The sequence below is a fragment of the Ahaetulla prasina genome, chromosome 2 (assembly GCF_028640845.1).
Source record: "Ahaetulla prasina isolate Xishuangbanna chromosome 2, ASM2864084v1, whole genome shotgun sequence".
Taxonomy (NCBI): domain Eukaryota; kingdom Metazoa; phylum Chordata; class Lepidosauria; order Squamata; family Colubridae; genus Ahaetulla; species Ahaetulla prasina.
This window is the reverse complement of record NC_080540.1, coordinates 123,167,221-123,184,741: the sequence shown is the minus strand read 5'-3', so window position 1 is coordinate 123,184,741 and position 17,521 is coordinate 123,167,221.

The following is a 17,521-nucleotide window of genomic DNA, read 5'->3' as shown; positions in this document are numbered from 1 at the left end:
TCACTCCCTCCTCTTTGGGGCAGAACCTTGAATCCCCTCCTTTTCAGAGCTGAACAGTCTTCTTCCTCAATCCCTGAGGCTTTTGGCAACAGGTCTTCATCTGGAGGACTAGAAATAATGTTAACAAGAAGACTCTGGGATACTTTCTAAAGCGGCAGAGGAAAAGAGCTTTCCCTTGTGTCAGTTCTTCCATCTTATCATCCCTTCCACTTGGCTTTCTTTCATCATCTGGGAGACTTTTTGGCTTTGTTTGTCTATACTAGACCTTTCAGTGCCCAATCTAATATTTCTAATCTTCTATAGTAAATTCAAGAATGAACAGTTTGTCTTTAGCCTCTTCATGCTGTCTGCTAAGAAGGCATTTAGGTTGCCCTATCCCCATGATGGCAAACCTATGGCACATGTGCCACAGGTGACACGCAGTGCCCTCTCTGTGGGCACGCAAGCCATCGCCCCAATTCGGCTCCGCTGCGCATGCATGTGCACCTCCCGTCGGCCAGTTGGTCGTCGGTCTCCACCGTGCGTGCGTGGGAGGTGAGGCGCATGCACAGGGCCGTGCGTGCATGTGAGGGGGCAGGGCAAGTGCAGGAGGCGCACGCACATGTGTGGGGTGCAGGCGGGGGGCCGTATGCACGGGTAGGGGATGTTTGGGGGGCACGCATTGCATTTTGGGGGTTCAGGGGCACGCTTTGGGCACTTTGCCTTATACACTGTAAGCCGCCCTGAGTTTTCGGAAAACTTTTCATTATAGTCTTGGTTATATCATATGAAATGCTAAAATTAGTTATGTATAATGTGCATTTTAACTTACCAAGTTTCAGACAGTGAGCAATTTCATATTTGATGATACCAAGGGTATGGTGTACATCCGTAGATAAGACAAGTAAGCCAAACTTCATTAGATGATCGTTTTGAATTGACACATTAAAAAGTGTTGAGCAGCCTCAGTGAGCAAGAAGTCCTATTAGTCGTGTGTGTGTGTGTGTGTGTGTGTGTGTGTGTGTATGACAAGTCCCTTCTGTGTCCAATCACACTTGGCCAATAAAGAATTCTATCTATTACTTACACATTTACTAAATGTTCATAAGTTTTATGTTTTTTTATTTAGGATATGCAGGTGTAATTGATTAGTGATAGTGATAGTTGTAAGGATAAATAGGAAATTGTTTTTGGAAGTGGGACAAAAAGCTAATTATAGTATCCCCTTTTAGAAACAAATTCCATACATTATGCTATACACTGGCAATTATAATGTAAAGTGCATTAAATGGAACTTCTTCCTCCTAGAGAGACAGCTCCAATCTTTCCAAACAAGTAAATACTTTGGCATCTTATAAAGGCTAGAACAAAAGACTTGTTGAATTATGAAATATATCAGCTCTAGAGCTTCCAAATTATGCCTCTCATTTTGCTTTTATAAATCTTATCTCCCAAATAAATAAGAGAAGAAAATAAAATCCGACCTTCTCATCCTATTTCTCTTCCAGAAATATTTTATTATTTTTTTCACAATATGAATCACATTTCGAACCTGGGTTTTTTCGTTAAAGATCCATTTTAGTCTTGTAAATCTGTTGTCCAATCTTTATGAAAACTGAGCATCAGGGTTATAGTAGTGTATTATCATATCTTTACGTGGAAAAATACATTATTAAAATTCAGCAACATTAATCTTTGTGTTATGCCACTCCAGTGGAGATAAAACCTGTAGTGTTTACAACAAAATCTATGGCTTTGAAATCTTAAAATAAGTCATATGAATTCCTCTCAGATTGGAATGGTTCAAAGTGGGAGAAGGTTGAAAAATGAAACCAGGATGTTTAAAATGATTTGATTATAGTGGCTGAAATATAAACAGTTGTGGTTGGGTTTGATTGATAATATCTTAAATTTAAGATAAAACTTAAAATATGAAAGTAAATGTGGTCAGCTAGAAGATAAACAAATAAAAAGGATTAAGATAGATTCTCCAGAATTTATATAAAAGTATGTGGTAATTTGCTTTTGTCCTTTTCATTTTTTATTCCTTCATTAATGTCCTATGTAAAAGCATGTTTTATCATCTAATAATAACTACTGTACACTTGTTACAATATGCGTTTGACAGCTGTTTGTGTTCCCCTAAGTAGGAAGTTTCTGTCACTCCCTCCTCTTTGGGGCAGAAGCTTGAATACCCTCCTTTTCAGAGCTGAATAGTCTTCTTCCTCAATCCCTGAGGCTTTTGGCAATAATGTTAACAAGAAGACTCTGGGATACTTTCTAAAGCGGCAGAGGAAAAGAGCTTTCCCTTGTGTCAGTTCTTCCATCTTATCATCCCTTCCACTTGGCTTTCTTTCATCATCTGGGAGACTTTTTGGCTTTGTTTGTCTATACTAGACCTTTCAGTGCCCAATCTAATATTTCTAATCTTCTATAGTAAATTCAAGAATGAACAGTTTGTCTTTAGCCTCTTCATGCTGTCTGCTAAGAAGGCATTTAGGTTGCCCTATCCCCATGATGGCAAACCTATGGCACATGTGCCACAGGTGACACGCAAGCCATCGCCCCAGTTCGGCTCCGCCGCGCATGCATGTGCACCTCCCGCCGGCCAGCTGGTCGTCGGTCTCCACCGTGCGTGAGTGGGAGGTGAGGCGCATGCACAGGGCCGTGCGTGCATGTGAGGGGGCAGGGCAAGTGCAGGAGGCGCACGCACATGTGTGGGGTGCAGGCGGGGGGCCGTATGCACAGGGGTAGGGGATGTTTGGGGGGCACGCATTGCATTTTGGGGGTTCAGGGGCACGCTTTGGGCATTCAATCTGGAAAAGGTTCGCCATCACGGCCCTACCCTTTACTTTTCATTATAGTCTTGGTTATATCATATGAAATGCTAAAATTAGTTATGTATAATGTGCATTTTAACTTACCAAGTTTCAGACAGTGAGCAATTTCATATTTGATGATACCAAGGGTATGGTGTACATCTGTAGATAAGACAAGTAAGCCAAACTTAATTAGATGATCGTTTTGAATTGACACATTAAAAAGTGTTGAGCAGCCTCAGTGAGCAAGAAGTCCTATTAGTCGTGTGTGTGTGTGTGTGTGTGTGTGTGTGTGTATGACAAATCCCTTCTGTGTCCAATCACACTTGGCCAATAAAGAATTCTATCTATTACTTACACATTTACTAAATGTTCATAAGTTTTATGTTTTTTTATTTAGGATATGCAGGTGTAATTGATTAGTGATAGTGATAGTTGTAAGGATAAATAGGAAATTGCTTTTGGAAGTGGGACAAAAAGCTAATTATAGTATCCCCTTTTAGAAACAAATTCCATACATTATGCTATACACTGGCAATTATAATGTAAAGTGCATTAAATGGAACTTCTTCCTCCTAGAGAGACAGTTCCAATCTTTCCAAACAAGTAAATACTTTGGCATCTTATAAAGGCTAGAACAAAAGGCTTGTTGAATTATGAAATATATCAGCTCTAGAGCTTCCAAATTATGCCTCTCATTTTGCTTTTATAAATCTTATCTCCCAAATAAATAAGAGAAGAAAATAAAATCCGACCTTCTCATCCTATTTCTCTTCCAGAAATATTTTATTATTTTTTTCACAATATGAATCACATTTCGAACCTGGGTTTTTTCATTAAAGATCCATTTTAGTCTTGTAAATCTGTTGTCCAATCTTTATGAAAACTGAGCATCAGGGTTATAGTAGTGTATTATCATATCTTTACGTGGAAAAATACATTATTAAAATTCAGCAACATTAATCTTTGTGTTATGCCACTCCAGTGGAGATAAAACCTGTAGTGTTTACAACAAAATCTATGGCTTTGAAATCTTAAAATAAGTCATATGAATTCCTCTCAGATTGGAATGGTTCAAACTGGGAGAAGGTTGAAAAATGAAACCAGGATGTTTAAAATGATTTGATTATATTGGCTGAAATATAAACAGTTGTGGTTGGATTTGATTGATAATATCTTAAATTTAAGATAAAACTTAAAATATGAAAGTAAATGTGGTCAGCTAGAAGATAAACAAATAAAAAGGACTAAGATAGATTCTCCAGAATTTATATAAAAGTATGTGGTAATTTGATGTTAAAACCTACCTACCTACCTTCCTTCCTTCCTTCCTCCCTCCCTCCCTCCCTCCCTCTATATTGTTTTTTAAAAGCAAAGTACTAGATTTTTTGTGTATGTTAATTATATTTCCTACTCTAGTAGTATATCCATAGGCATAGAACCCTATTTTAAAAAATCAGTGTGATGTACATGGAATGTTTCATTGTCCAAAAACTACGGGTAAAGCAAAAGAAGCAACACAGTTAAATAGATCAATATGTCTTCTATTCCAAAACAATTTCCCTGGTATTTAATTCCAGAGAAATTGTTTTGGAACAGAAGATATATCAGATCCATTTAACTATATCATTTCTTTCGCTTTATTCATAGTTTCTATATTTTGCAATTCAAATACTTCTTTACTTCTAAAATTCTCTGTGGAAGTTATCATGGCATAAAAACAGAAGAGGTGGGCAGAAATCATGCTGGCAGCCCTGCAGCAAGATCTTCCTTGTTTTAACTTTAATTTTAATTAACTTTAATTTTGGGTTAAAGCCTGTTGGGAAATTAAAATGCTTGGACCATTTCAGCCAATGTAGGTTTTAAATCTATTATTATATTTACAACTGTTGCTGCTCTTGAGGGCGTCAACCAGGTAACAATTAAACCAGCAAGTTTCCCATAGAAGAAAAGCTTCTTTAGCTATATTGCTTCCAATATGCAACATTTGTAGCAAGAGGTGAAGTATAATTTCAAAAATGTGGAGTGCTGCCTCAAAAATTTTATATTCAAAAGCCCTCCTCTATGAATATATGAATCTTATCAGGTGCTCCCTCAAAGACCTTATTCTAATATCCTCTCTCGCGCCCTATAAATCATTTATTTATTAAATTTATATGCCACTAATCTCACTGTCATGTGATTCTGCCTAGCTTACCACATGGTAAAATAACATTATAATTTTATATAATGGGTGTCGAACTCGCGGCCCCGGGGGTCATGCCTACCCCAGTTTAGCAAAGGAAGAAAAGTTGCAATATGTCATGTGACAACGACATGACAACGCGAGTTTGACACCCCTGTCATATAACATTATGTAATATTATATATAATGTTATATAACATTAAAATAATAAATATAATTTTCAAATTAACAGAATTGGCCAAAGTATGGGGCAGTATACGATGGGTTGGAGGTGGGATCTTCTGTTTAATCCACTAACCACTTCCATATTGGCGTGCCCCCGGGCCAATCAGCAGAGACAAAAGTTTTAAAGCCCTTTCAGAAGGTGAAGAGGATGGGGCAGATCATCTCAAGCGATATGATGTTCCAGAGTGCAAGAGCCACAGCAGAAAAGGCTTTTGTCCTGGACCCCACCAGCCAGAATTCCTTGGCCGACAGGCTCTGCAGTGTGCCCCTACTACTGGCGCATGTGGAGAGGCCAATCCCATCGGGGTGAGATGGGAGTAAAAAAGAAAGAGAAAAGATCAGTGACAAACAGAAATTTAGTTTTGTTTTACTTTCTGGTGGCTGACTTTGGAATTTGATCAATGGGGAAGCTTTCTGAGTTCATTTTTTAAATTTTTCAGCAGAAAATTTTATTTGCAAAAGATTCTTAGGTGTTTAATTTTAATTAACTTTAATTTTAATTAACTTTAATTTTAATTAACTTTAATTTTAATTAACTTTAATTTTAATTAACTTTAATTTTAATTAACTTTAATTTTAATTAACTTTAATTTTAATTAACTTTAATTTTAATTAACTTTAATTTTAATTAACTTTAATTTTAATTAACTTTAATTTTAATTAACTTTAATTTTAATTAACTTTAATTTTAATTAACTTTAATTTTAATTAACTTTAATTTTAATTAACTTTAATTTTAATTAACTTTAATTTTAATTAACTTTAATTTTAATTAACTTTAATTTTAATTAACTTTAATTTTAATTAACTTTAATTTTGGGTTAAAGCCTGTTGGGAAATTAAAATGCTTGGACCATTTCAGCCAATGTAGGTTTTAAATCTATTATTATATTTACAACTGTTGCTGCTCTTGAGGGCGTCAACCAGGTAACAATTAAACCAGCAAGTTTCCCATAGAAGAAAAGCTTCTTTAGCTATATTGCTTCCAATATGCAACATTTGTAGCAAGAGGTGAAGTATAATTTCAAAAATGTGGAGTGCTGCCTCAATAATTTTATATTCAAAAGCCCTCCTCTATGAATATATGAATCTTATCAGGTGCTCCCTCAAAGACCTTATTCTAATATCCTCTCTCGCGCCCTATAAATCATTTATTTATTAAATTTATATGCCACTAATCTCACTGTCATGTGATTCTGCCTAGCTTATCACATGGTAAAATAACATTATAATTTTATATAATGGGTGTTGAACTCGCGGCCCCGGGGGTCATGCCTACCCCAGTTTAGCAAAGGAAGAAAAGTTGCAATATGTCATGTGACAACGACATGACAACGCGAGTTTGACACCCCTGTTATATAACATTATGTAATATTATATATAATGTTATATAACATTAAAATAATAAATATAATTTTCAAATTAACAGAATTGGCCAAAGTATGGGGCAGTATACGATGGGTTGGAGGTGGGATCTTCTGTTTAATCCACTAACCACTTCCATATTGGCGTGCCCCCGGGCCAATCAGCAGAGACAAAAGTTTTAAAGCCCTTTCAGAAGGTGAAGAGGATGGGGCAGATCATCTCAAGCGATATGATGTTCCAGAGTGCAAGAGCCACAGCAGAAAAGGCTCTTCTCCTGGACCCCACCAGCCAGAATTCCTTGACTGACAGGATCTGCAGTGTGCCCCTACTACTGGCGCATGTGGAGAGGCCAATCCCATCGGGGTGAGATGGGAGTAAAAAAGAAAGAGAAAAGATCAGTGACAAACAGAAATTTAGTTTTGTTTTACTTTCTGGTGGCTGACTTTGGAATTTGATCAATGGGGAAGCTTTCTGAGTTCATTTTTTTTTAAATTTTTTCAGCAGAAAATTTTATTTGCAAAAGATTCTTAGGTGTTTAATTTTAACAATATCCAATATTGATTTCTTTTCTCCTTTTTGATACATTTTATTGCTATTATTTTCCATACTTTCCAGTTTTTAAAGAACTTTAGTTAATAAGCAAATATTTGTGGTTAATTCAAATATTGATGGTCAATTCTGTTTTCATTTTCTGTTTAATTAGCCTGGGTATGTATAAAAATGTAACTTTACATATTGAAAATGACACATTTTTGTTGTATAATGGCATTTTTTTCCTTAACTAAATTTTATTCTTAACTACAGGTGAGTAGTTAAAAGGATTAACAGTAAATTTATCTCTGTTGTTCTTGGATTCTCTTCCTGGATCAAGTCATCTTAGACTTTTCTAACTGAAGCATATAATGCCAAAAGGAAGCCATACTGCTGCTAGTGCTTGGTCACCCACCATATTATTTATTCACCTAAAAAGTAAGCATCTTCCTGGTGATCCTTATTAGATAGTATTGACTGGAGTATTGGAAAATATTTATTTATTAAATTTATATGCCACTAATCTCACTGTCATGTGATTCTGCCTAGCTTATCACATGGTAAAATAACATTATAATTTTATATAATGGGTGTTGAACTCGCGGCCCCGGGGGTCATGCCTACCCCAGTTTAGCAAAGGAAGAAAAGTTGCAATATGTCATGTGACAACGACATGACAACGCGAGTTTGACACCCCTGTTATATAACATTATGTAATATTATATATAATGTTATATAACATTAAAATAATAAATATAATTTTCAAATTAACAGAATTGGCCAAAGTATGGGGCAGTATACGATGGGTTGGAGGTGGGATCTTCTGTTTAATCCACTAACCACTTCCATATTGGCGTGCCCCCGGGCCAATCAGCAGAGACAAAAGTTTTAAAGCCCTTTCAGAAGGTGAAGAGGATGGGGCAGATCACCTCAAGCGATATGATGTTCCAGAGTGCAAGAGCCACAGCAGAAAAGGCTCTTCTCCTGGACCCCACCAGCCAGAATTCCTTGACTGACAGGATCTGCAGTGTGCCCCTACTACTGGCGCATGTGGAGAGGCCAATCCCATCGGGGTGAGATGGGAGTAAAAAAGAAAGAGAAAAGATCAGTGACAAACAGAAATTTAGTTTTGTTTTACTTTCTGGTGGCTGACTTTGGAATTTGATCAATGGGGAAGCTTTCTGAGTTCTTTTTTTTTTTTAATATTTTCAGCAGAAAATTTTATTTGCAAAAGATTCTTAGGTGTTTAATTTTAACAATATCCAATATTGATTTCTTTTCTCCTTTTTGATACATTTTATTGCTATTATTTCCCATACTTTCCAGTTTTTAAAGAACTTTAGTTAATAAGCAAATATTTGTGGTTAATTCAAATATTGATGGTCAATTCTGTTTTCATTTTCTGTTTAATTAGCCTGGGTATGTATAAAAATGTAACTTTACATATTGAAAATGACACATTTTTGTTGTATAATGGCATTTTTTTCCTTAGCTAAATTTTATTCTTAACTACAGGTGAGTAGTTAAAAGGATTAACAGTAAATTTATCTCTGTTGTTCTTGGATTCTCTTCCTGGATCAAGTCATCTTAGACTTTTCTAACTGAAGCATATAATGCCAAAAGGAAGCCATACTGCTGCTAGTGCTTGGTCACCCACCATATTATTTATTCACCTAAAAAGTAAGCATCTTCCTGGTGATCCTTATTAGATAGTATTGACTGGAGTATTGGAAAATATTTATTTATTTATTTATATTATAATTTGTCAAACAAAAACAGGAATTATATAAAAATACAATCACAGAGACAATAGGCATGTTAATGCACTTATGCACGCCCCCTCTACAGATCTCTTAAGTATGAAGTGAGGTCCACGGAAATGAATTTAACAAAAAGTTTAGTTTAACAAAAAGAAGGACTAGGGGAGACATGATAGCAGTGTTCCAATATCTCAGGGGCTGCCACAGAGAAGTGGGAGTTGGGCTGTTCTCCAGAGCACCTGAGGGTAGAACAAGAAGCAATGGGTGGAAACTGATCAAGGAAAGAAGCAACTTAGAACTAAGGAGAAATTTCCTGACAGTTAGAACAATTAATAAGTGGAACGACTTGCCTTCAGAAGTTGTGAATGCTCCAACACTGGAAATTTTTAAGAAAATGTTGGATAACCATCTGACTGAGATGGTGTAGGGTTTCCTGCCTGGGCAGGGGGTTGGACTAGAAGGCCTCCAAGGTCCCTTCCAACTCTGATGTTATGTTATGTTATGTAATTTGTGACTAAAAATGTGAAAATTTGTAACTGAGACAGTTGAATCAGGTAGAACATTCCAGACTTTGACAACTCTATTACAAAAATCATATTTTTTACAGTCAAGTTTAGAATGATTTACATTGAGTTTAAAGCGGTTGTTCACATGCATATTATTGCAATTAAAACAGAAAAATATAGCCCAAGTAAGTGCCCATATTTCATAAATTGAGAGGGAGAAGATCAGCTTCTTGTCTTCTGGTTAGAACATGATGAGAAGACTTTATTAAGCATTACAACCTGTATTTTGCTTTCTTGAAAAAGAAAGTTTTGTATTCTCCAGGAGTAAAGATGAAATTTGATCATGTGAGTATGTCTCAATTTAATCTGGATAAACCTTTCAAGTTGTGTAATATGTTGCGATCCTTCGATGAAATACTTTAAGACTTTAAAAAAGAAATACTAAAGAAAAAACAGGACTAGTAGCGTAGTGATATTTTTGAATGAATAGAGAATGGGGAGTCAATACGCCGTGACTTCTGTGTATTTCATTTGAGATTAACACCTGATGCATCTCTGGTTTTCTCTGAAGTTTCTTTTTGTTTTGGCTGAGCAGAGGGCCTGCAGCAGGCAGCTCTTCCTTTCATCTTTCTCTGATGATCAAAAGATTCTCAAGTTGTGGTTATTAAAACCTGATGTTTAAGTTCTGGAGTACAAGACTGTCGGTGTAGGAGGCAGCTGATGATGTAATTTACAGTATGTAATAAATATCTGGGAAGTGCAATGCTGGAATCTATCTCTGTACTCAAAAAAGTTCTGATATATGTTGCTTTGATATTTAACTGCTTGGCAGGCTTCATTAGTGGTTACTTTGAGACTCATAACTTATGAGTCGTATAATTCATAACTGGAACTCCAAAGATCAAGTGAGCACGAAGAAATTTTCAATATTGAGGAAGAATGGCTCAACCATAAGCAGTAAAAATGACAAGCACTTAGAGACCCAACCTTCATAAGTACAATAAATTTTAAAAGCAGAGATCATCTTTCCAAAGCATGAATTATTTGACCTGTGATTGAAACTTGATAAAGTATCTTCGTAGAATGTAATAAATTAGTGAGTGATGTTAGGAAGACATTTTGAGTTATAAGCATGCTACGGATACCCATGGAGCAAGCATGTGATGGTGGGGAGGCTTTTCTAATATTTGATCTCTGGGTTTACTTTATATGCCAAATTAAATGGCTTTATAAACCAACAAAATAATAATTGTAATAAAGTAAAGAAGATATCTTTCTGATACTACTTTATTTACTTGTGTGATTTCAGACCGCTAGGGTGGAGCAATGTTCAGGTTACTTGCAATCTCATAATCTTGTACTATCTCATAAAGAAAAACTGTATTTTTTTTTCTTTAACAAAACAGTTTTCAACTTTGGTGAAAGTTCTGAGTATTTAAAAATAGAGAGCTGAATGCCAAAGAAACAATTTGCTGTACAATTTCTGTGATGTACTCAATTCACTGGGAACGTTCCTAAGCTAAAATGAATTGTTTAAGCACTCATTTCATTTGTTTTAAAAAAAACCTTGCAGAGTCTCTTCTAACAAATTCTGATTGATTTCTTTTTAAGAAAATGAAGGGAAGATGCATTCCATAAAGCAGGTGCTACATGAGAGATGGAAGAGAAGGCACAGAGACAAAGGGAGCATGCTTCTTAGATCCTGCTAAATAATATTGCTTTACAAGACAACCTGGAGGTGTCTGGTGAGATAGTCAGAACTGCGGAGAAGTGGTCCCAGAAATAACTTGGCTCTAGCACCTTAATTTAGATCTGGAAGTCCACTGGGAGCCAATGGAATATGTGAAGCAGTAGTGCTATATTAGGCATAGCATGGTGCACCCAAAACTGCTCACACAACTGCATTCTAGACTAGCTGCAGTTTCTGAATGTTCTTCAAAGAAGGTCATGAGTAGAGTGGATTACAATAGTCCAGCTGAGAGGCAACTAAGACATAGTGACTGTGAGCAGAATCTCCTGTTCAAAAAAATATATATGACACAGACTTATTGTACATAGCCAAGTAAGATGAATTAATGCAAAGGACCTACTCTCCATGCTTGCCATTTACTCTTGAGAACAGCTGCAAATCCAGAAGGATCTCCCTTAAAACCCATACCATTCAGCCTTGCTAAAGTTGAGTTGAAACCTCTTCTTCCACATCCAGACCTTTATAGCTTCCAGACATTAGGAAAAAGTGATGGCATCACTTGGATAATGAAGGGCAGACGACAGATGAGTTCATTAGTATGTGAAGGCATTTAAGCCTGAGCCAATAAAAGACCCTATTCAGCAGCTTCATGTAGATGTTAAATAGGACTGAAGAGAAAGTGGAACCTGGAAGGCGATCCCAGAGTGCAGAGATCTGTTCACCACCATAACCTTGACTAGTGCTAGCATGGCAGAGGGAGAAGATCCAATCCAAAACAGATTCACCAACTCCTTAAGGCAGTCCAGAAAGATACCATAATCAATAATACGGAAAACTAATGAGAGGTCAAGGACACATGCAGGGTCTCCATCCTGAGACTCCAAGAGATCATTCACATGTATCATCAGTGCCATTTTGATACTATAGTCTGGCCTTGAACTTGATTGAAAAGGGTCTAGATAATCTGCTTTCTCTTTGCAACTGCATGTTCAGTTCAGTAAGATTCAGCAATGGCTGAATTAGATGGATCCAGCTATAAGTCATCTTCCAGGAGGCCTTAGCCAGCCAGGTTGGACAGGTATCTAATGTACTTAAAGTCCCAAGAACCTTATCGCTTTTATGAGGACAAATCAACTTAGATACCTCCCAGATAATAGAATAAGACCGCATCAAGCACCAGGATGGATCAATTAGTTCCTTCCTCCTTTCATAGCAGGGATCATGATTTGTTTGGAATAAGGGATTAACATAAATCTCCCACCCCCACCCTCCTGTCAGAATATGTTATCACTGCCCTGATACAAAGTGGTGGGATTCCAGTGGTGGGATTCAGCCAGTTCGCACCACTTAGGGAGAACTGGTTGTTAACTTTCTGAGCAGTTTGGTGAACTGGTTGTTGGAAGAAATCATTAGGGCAGAGGACAGTTGTTAAATTATTTGAATCCCACCACTGTACAAAACCCAGATTTACTATGTGGCCTTTGCAGAGGTCAGGGCAGCAATAGTCCATGGTGGATATGGGATTCCAGAGTAGCTTGTGATCAAGGGCCCAGGGAAGGCAGATTGAAAATCCCCAGGAATTTTACTGCCAATGCATTTACAATGGCAAGCTTCTTAGGGAGGAAAATAGTTATGCAGCATGAAGTGGTCTGACAATTCGCCACAGCCAACTCACCATGACCAACTCTCCACAGCCAATTCTCCACAGAACAACTAGTCATGGACAACTCACCTCAGGACCCACTCACCGTGGGACAAGAGTTACATTAAAAGCAAAGAAATGCTGAAATAGAATCATTAAAGAAAGGATGGAAAAGGAAGGACAAAATGAAATGTAAATGACAAAAATTAAATTATTTTAAATAATTGAATTGTTCAATTGTTCCTTGATAAGTTGTCCTTCAGTGAATTGGCGGTGGTGAGTTCGCCATGGCGAGTTGTCCCATCTAAGCAGGGAGGATTGCAATAGCTATAGCACTTATATACCGCTTCACAATGCTTTACAGCCTTTTCTAAGCATTTTACAGTCAGCTTATTGCCCCCAACAATCTTGGCCCTCATTTTACCCACCTCAGAAGGATGGAAACCTGAGTTAACCTTGAGCTGTTCAGAATCAAACTCCTAGAGTGAGCAGTGAGTTAGCCTGCAATTCTGCATTCTAACCACTGCGCCATCACGGCTCAGTATGAAAGCAGCAATCTTATCTGTTCCTTCAGGCCAACATCATAAAAAGACTTTACATCAGACTATCTGTAGTGTACCATTCCTGCCCCACAATCACAGCTGGTGTTATGCAAAAAAAGTTGGGCACATCTGTCAGACAGGTTCCTATCCCATACCCAGCCAACTTTCAGTAATTCATATCTGTTTGGCCTATTGATTCACAATTATATGAATGGGGCAAACCATATTACAGATTGATTTTAAATTAAGCAGCAACTGCCAGAGATTGCACATTGAGTCTTGGGTTTAGTAGTTTGTGCATATATGTGCGTATGAATTGCATTCTATATTAGTTCTACCAATATAAAATGCAATCTATATTCTCTCCAGATGTTTTTAGAGGCTGTGACAACTGCAGTGTGCTGTCATTTAACTAACCTTTTTAAAGTGGGAGTTTGAGAGAGGGAAACAATTTACCTTTATGATGGATCTTTAGGAAAACTTCAGTTGCATTGCTCCTTTTTAGATGCACTCCAGATTTTTTCTGTAAACTGATGGCTGGAAGAACGAAGACATATTAAAGAGCAGCAGTGATGAAATGTAGACAACATCAGACAAAGGGAACTTAGTAGTTAATAACATTAATCTGCCTGTGTAATCTACAGTGGCTTTGCATTTCAAAATATACTGGTCTCTTAAAACACAAGAATTATTAGGTTTCATTCTGTAGGCTGTATCTTAATAACTGCTTCAAATGTTTTAAATTATGTTGCATGGCACAGACATTAAAATTTAACATTAAATGTATGAAAAATTGCTTACTTTGCTTACTTACTTTCATGAAATATGGGTGAGAAAAAGTATTTCTGTACCTCAGCTTCTTTATTATAACATATAAAACATATTTTGTCAGAAAGACACCTAGCAACCAATTAAACCCTGTTTTCCTATCTATGGCAACCCAATGCAGTCCTCTTTTACCCTTTAAAACTGATCTCTTTATTTAAATTCTTTATTTTCAAAACTTTAGCAGGTGTGTGTCTGTGTGTATTCTGGTAATCTTTACAAGGTACATTAGCAGTTCAGAAAGAAAGTCCTCCGTTTATTACATGGTGCAGGAGACAAAACAGTTTCTTGGAAGTGCTCCTTTTTGCAAAAATATTTGAGAAATACTTTTGGCAAGCTGACTGAGCTAATAACTGGGGGGGAAAGTTAAACACAAACTTAGCATCTGCCCTCTTTAACTTGTCATTTTGTGACAGGTACAGCCTGATTTTCTGGATGTTTGCATCCCAACTTCTACAAAATTTTAGATAGTTAAAGTATGATAGGAAGGGAGCAGCCTGGTTAATCCTGGCTGTCTGCTCTCTGACATTGAAGTTTACTCATTGTAAGCAATTTAAGTTTCTTTATGGGTAAGACCATAAAATTCCCAGTAGTAATACATGTATCAAAAGTAAAGTATTTCCTATAGGGTATTTCATTTTCATGAATGTCATTAGAATTTCTGATGGAGAAGTTTCTGGCCTTTATCCTTCAGTGAACGTTTTCATTGACAGTGGATATAAGTTTCAAAATAAACACATAATACAGTGTAAATAAAACTAAGATCATTGGAATAAAATTGATGGTAATTGCTATTGCTTTTCCTAAATTACCTAATACTTATGTGCATGCTCTAGAAAGGGTTAGAATCAAATTTATGGTTTTCCCAATGTATAAACAGTAGTGCAGGATAAACTGTTCAATTGAGTATTTTGCAATGCAAGCAAAGAGCTCCTTCTAGGCACCTCTTTTCTTTGAGATGTTAAAAACCCTTTCCTGCTTTTTTGATCATGTATGTCTGTGACCAGGTTAGAGACAGATCATCATGAAGCAAAGCTATGGGGCTGCTAAGACTAGACATTGACTTGATGCCACATAATCAATCAATGTCTATCACCAGAAGGCATTTCTCCTGGGATTTATGCTGTAGTGAAGCACATATGCTCAAAAGACTGAGAAAAGGCCTCCAGGTGTCTCCTCTGAATTGTTAGTAAACCCCTAATAAACGGAAGACAAGGGAAAAATATACAATTTAGTGTTTAGTGTTTCACGCATTTTGTCCTGGCTCTTCCCTTACCGCTTTAATGATTTTCTGGTCTGCTCCAGGACCCTGAAATTGCTACTATCTTGGTTGCATGTAAATTGTGCATATATATGGATAACACATGGTTCCTTCAGTCTTTATGTTTACATACTGCCATTTTAATCTTGCCATATTTGCTGAACCTTTAATATTTGATTCAGCAAAGTTTTTTTGATTGCTTCATGTAATTATTATGATATGAAGGGTCCTTGGTGCTCTCTGACCTTGCTTGTTTTCTTGCAGATGTTTTATTACCCAAACTAGGTAACATCACCAGAGCTACTACTGGCACTGATGATGTTACCTAGTTTGGGTAATAAAATGTCTGCAAGAAAACACACAAACTCAGAGAGCACCAAGAACTCCGCATATCAACTGAGCTAGAAATATTCTCCTTATTGTGATAATATACCTATAGTCTTTCCTTTTTCTACTTTTACTCTGTTGACCCAGATTCCAAGTACTGTAGTCTGACTTGTTTTAAATTTTCCCCTTTTCTTTTGTGTTTCTGTACTGGTTACTATTCCTGTACTGGCTACTATTTGGAGCTAAGTGCCATTAGAAAGTTTAATTCTGACTTTTTTGGCATTACATTGTTGTACTCTCTTCTCTACATTGTTAACTGGTACAGCCAATAAAAGCACTTTTGTCTATTCCCAGGGGTGGGATTTAAAAATTTTAGCAAGGGGTTCTCTGCCTGGTTGCTGGGTGGGCATGGTCATGGTGGGTGTGGCCTAGTTGGCCTCCTGTACCACAGCGGGGGAGGCATTTTTGCCCTCCCCGGACTCCGGAGGCGTTCCTAGAGCCTCCAGGAGGGCAAAAACGGCCTTCCCAGGCTCCGGAGGCCCTCTGGAGGGCAGAAACAGGTCCATTTTTCATTCTCCCCGAGCCTTTGTGCGCGCCCTGCACTTACCTGCATCCAAAACGGGTAGCGTAGGGACTCCTGGAAGGGGCTGGGTGGGGTGGGCTTTGACAGCCTTTTTAAAATTATCTATTAAATACTTCAAACTTTAGAAGTGATATGCTAAATAGTTGGTTCTGAATTGCCTAACTTCTATTCTTACAAGCATTTCCTAAAAACGTTATTACAAGTCACAAATGCTTGTTTACAGTTATTTGGTATCTGTCAGAAATGGAGTTCTACTTTCCAAAATGCTATAATCTCAAAAAATAAAACACAGCACATTGCAGCTCTTTGTGTTTCTTAAATTACTTTAACCTTACCAACTTCAAAGACAATAAAAACTCCAGTCTGCATTTATCTATTTTCATGTGAAAATTAGTAGATATTATATATTTCTACGGGAATTTCTTTGGTTTAATAGTTTCATTTCTAGACAATTGTCTGAAGTCAGTTTTCTTTTTACAGTTGTCAAACAGCTGTCAAATTAAGCTATTTTACTCCAATGTTCATTTACATCTTGTGCCATTCTTAGACTGTCTGCTTCGTATCTTAATAGAACTAATGATTGAACTTCAAAACTCAGTCATCCTTCCTCACAGACAGTCACACCCTCTTGTTCTTTAAGTGGTTAGGAAATAGCTGTGTTTCTTCCAAACTTATTAAGGTTTAGTGGTTTTAGAATGGAATGTCTCCCTAACAGAAAATAAAAAATGTAGCAGGCTGTAACTGTAATTTAATTTTGTAATATTTCACTCGAGAGCTTTTAAAAAGTCTCTAAAATTCTAGTTTTTAGGCTGCTGGAGAGAAAGGGAGGAGAAATTAACATCTGGGAAATCCCCAACATCTCTTGGGTTTGCACGATGGTTTTGTGATATTTGTTTTCCACCTTTTAGTAATTTTGTATGCTTTAAGTTGGAATTAAGCGATATCTGCCTAACAAGGTATTATTTATTTTTGAAAATATCAAAGGATTTATTTTTAATGAGGGAATATAGACATAAGCGGAATCCAGTTTTGTAGCATTTTTCTTGGTGTAAATTTTCATACACAGGTGACATATTCTGGATCTTTTTTGAAGCAGCAACATGATCAAAGGAATACATTTCTACATGCCATAGATGTCTTGCTACAAAGTAAAGTAGCCTAAGGTTACTATCTACTTTATAAGCATTCCTTAAAGACAGGTTGGACTTTGGGGTTAAGTAAGTATTTTAGAGTTCAGTACATTTTCTGCATTAGGATTCAGTAGAAATGCATTCGTAAATA